The following is a 3,862-nucleotide window of genomic DNA, read 5'->3' as shown; positions in this document are numbered from 1 at the left end:
GCCAGAACACAAGCGGCCTGGATTAGGTGCACAGCTTTCAGAATATGGGGGTTTCTGCTGTTGGCTCCCCAGGACTCACTTGCCAGCCCGGTGTCCTCTAACTGGGCTGCAGGGACAAATCTTTCTGCACAAATCCTCTTCTTGAAGATGCCAGGCCCCTCTGTGGTACTGTCTGCACTGCACGGTGCATGTCTAATAATACTAATTAATAAGCAGTCACTTATTAATAACACTGGAAACATCATCACGTAGGTGACAGAAAGTCAAATACATTCCAGCAGGCCAGCAATGCAGCACAGCTCTTGTGGGGAGAGAGGAAAGAAGAGCACAAGGGATATAAGCAGGGAGTGTTGGGCGAACGGCCTTGGACCAATAGCATTTGAACTTGAATTTGAAATCTGCTCAGGAGCAAGACATGTGAGGACCTGAGAACTTATCTTGACTGAAGTGCTGGCCAGGGATTAGCAGAACTGTTTAATGTCCAATGTCTAGTGACTTGGTCTTGGCTTGAGAAACCTTTGATATTTCCAGGGTTGGTTGGGGTAGAGCAGTGAGAATTCAGAAAGAAAGGACAGTAGGTAGACCCATTTAATGCATGAAGAAATTGAGGCTGTTGACCATTATTATCTTCTAAAGATTATTGAATGAATCAGTAAGTAAAAGAAATAAGCTATATAATGACTTTTTAAAACTCCCAGCCAAAGCAGATCCCTGAAATTCATATACAAGAATGATTAGGGCAACAGGAATGTATGTGTTAAGTCTATTTATCTATAATCCTGATTTTATGGGTACATGCTGAGCGTGGAGTCTGCTTAGAATTCTCTCTCCCTCTGCCTCCCCCGCCAAAAATATGCAATTGCATATATTTCAATAAATAACATAAAGCCAACTTACTGTGGAAAATTAAATGAGATAATGCATTAGCACATGCCAAGGGCTTACTTTAGTATCTGGCAGGTAGTAATAATAGTTACAATCAGGACTGATAGTTGGTATGCCCTGGTAGAGTCAAACCAGTTTCTTATGGCCAGCTTCCAGGCTGACTGGTTGTTACCTGTACTATCTCAGATATTAAATATTTAAAATCCCACGTTGATAATGATGACTGGTACTCTCTGTTGTGGACTTTTCATGTGCCATTTACTATTATAGATGGGCTTTTGACATAATCATCATGGGAAATGGTTAAGTATGGTATCATTCCCATTTGACAGATGAGAAAACTGAGGCTTGGAATGTTAGTAACTTGGCCAAGGTCTCACAGCCAGCAAATGGTAGAGCTGGGATTTGAACTCAGATGTCCTCTTGGCAGAGCGCTGGGATCTTAACCATGAGGCTGCCAAGTAGAGGGCCAGCAGGGTGACTTGGGGTACTGGCGGTTTTTATTACGGTCATTATTATCTTTACATTAACCCGATTTTTTTTCCCCAGGATGTCACGGACAACTTGGTTTTTTGATTGGCGATGAAATTGTTCTGCGCTCCATCCTGTAAGTGCCAGTCTGGCACGTTTGAGAAAAGCTGAAACAGTCCCTGTCCCATTTTGTTCTCCCTCTGAACTAAGTAAAGGCGACAGCCTCACGGCAGAGGGAAAGGAATATAGGCTTCCTTCCCACAAGAGAACCTTCTAACCTAATGGCCTCTGATTGTGGCCTTATGACTGGCAGTGAGAGGTGTGAACAGTGGAAGACAGGAATCTCTGAGGGCTTCAGTTGCCCCTACTGAGCCCTCCCTTTCAAAGTAATCAGCACCATTGCTGACATGGCACCATCATTTAGGCAAACACCTGATACAGTTTTATGCTCGTGGTTCTATTACATGTCTGCAAGGAGACCTGGCTTATTGTCTTTGATGTTGTCTTTCTCTGCTCTTTTGTACGTATCCGTCCTCATAAATCTGGAGCTAACCAGGGGGAGTGCTGGATCACCGAGAATGAGCAGAGTGTAGTTAGCTAAAATGCTATGGAGGAATGAACAAAATGAGCCTAGAGATTTCATGATAAAAGGCAGACTAAAAGAATACACCAGAGTAATTGAAAGGTAAGTAACACTTAAGCCCAAGAAACTACTAAATGGAATGAAATGATAATAACAAATATATTCAAAGTACATAGGGTTAGAAAGCGTAGGGCTAAAAACAAGTAAGTGAGAGTAACTTAGAGTGATACTCAGTAAGTTAAAATATTAAAAGTGAAATGATGAAATAAGAGAATGCTAACTATAGGGGGCAGTCCAAAGTTAATAATCCCATGCAGGGGCAAAGGCAGACCTTTGGGTCGAAATAGCAGATACTTGTTTAGCCCTTCTGTGGGGCAGGTGTTCTGTGTGTTATTTTATCACTAATTCTCACGGCAATTCTATGAAGTAAGTACAGGTGTTCTCACTGTTTTGTAGGTGAAGATGCTAAGACTTGGGAGAGGGCAAAGAAAACTATTCAAGTCACATGGAACGTAGGTGTCTAAGTTGGGGTTGGAACCCAGGTACGTGTCCTAACCTCTAGGTTGTCCTGTAGACGTGCAGTGGACTTCTCTAGAGGATGTCTTTCTGAGGCTGGTGTTGGCCGAAGGAGTCTGATAGGAGCTGACATCTCAAGGCAGTGAGCCCTCAGGCTTTCCCTTTGGGCTTATGCCCTCACATCCCTGTGGGGTCCCTTAAGTCTCTTCCTGCTGCTCCCAAAAGTGAGTATACAGTTGTTCCCAACATCCTGCTGGATCATGGCAGTTTCTTTATATGGTTCTTCTCCCTGGAGCTCCGGACAGCTTGCCCAACCCCATGCACTGTGTTCTTTGAATTTCCCTTCTGTGTTCCGAGAACAAATAAGGAACATGGACTTCAAGAAAGGTGAGGTAAGGAGGATATAGATCAACTGGCTAGGGCTGTTTAGGTCTGGCGTTAATGGGCAGAAGGTGATGTGTCATGCGTGAAATTAATCCATTAAGGCATGTTTGTATTCCTATTGGGTGCCAAATACCGTGGTGGTGTTGAAGATTGGGGACCCAAAGAAACATAAAAAAATAAGACCATGATTTAAAAGGTAAAACAGTCTGGGGGCGCCTGGGTGGCTCAGTTGGTTAAGCGACTGCCTTCAGCTCAGGTCATGATCCTGGAGTCCCGGGATCGAGTCCCACATCGGGCTGCCTGCTCAGCGGGGAGTCTGCTTCTCCCTCTGACCCTCCCCCCCCTCATGTGCTCTCTCTCTCTCTCATTCTCGCTCTCTCAAATAAATAAAATCTTAAAAAAAAAAAAGAAAAAAAAGGTAAAACAGTCTGAAAAGTTGACTAGGAATTCTGGTATTGCATGTGTCTGTTCAAGCCCAGCCCAAATGCCACTTTAGCCCACCACACATGCCTTAATATCCCTCATTTCCAAATCAGAATTTATTACTTGCTTCTTGACAGTCCCGAACAGCTTCCTTTATGTTGCTTCATGACTGCTGTTGATCCCTTGCTTTATAGAAACACATGTTTGTCTTCCACCAAAGCAGCGTTGCCTCCTTGGGGTGGGGACCTTGTCTTACTCATTTTATTTCCGGTTAGCACAGTGCCTGGTACATGTGCTATCCAAGTTTGCTGGGTTGGATAAGTGCTGGGATGCCTAGAAGAATGTCCAGGAAAGAGCAGAAATTTAAGAACTACCCTCCATAGAAGGGAGGCGATATATAGCACCGTGGCTAAGCAGGCAGGCTCTGGAGACAGCTGGACCCAAGTTCAAATTCATTCTGGTTATTTCTGGCTGTGTGACCTTGGAGAGCCTCCCTAAAGCTCTGATTTCCTCAACTGTAAGATGGACAACTGTCAAATAGCACCAGCCTCAGTGGATAGAATGAGCTGACCCATGTGACTGCACTTGGTAAGTGCTCAA

This window comes from Eumetopias jubatus, unplaced genomic scaffold, assembly GCF_037043125.1.
Source record: "Eumetopias jubatus isolate StellerSeaLion01/CBP00866 unplaced genomic scaffold, mEumJub1_p1.0 scaffold_7, whole genome shotgun sequence".
Taxonomy (NCBI): Eukaryota; Metazoa; Chordata; class Mammalia; order Carnivora; family Otariidae; genus Eumetopias; species Eumetopias jubatus.
This window is presented reverse-complemented; position numbering follows the sequence as displayed.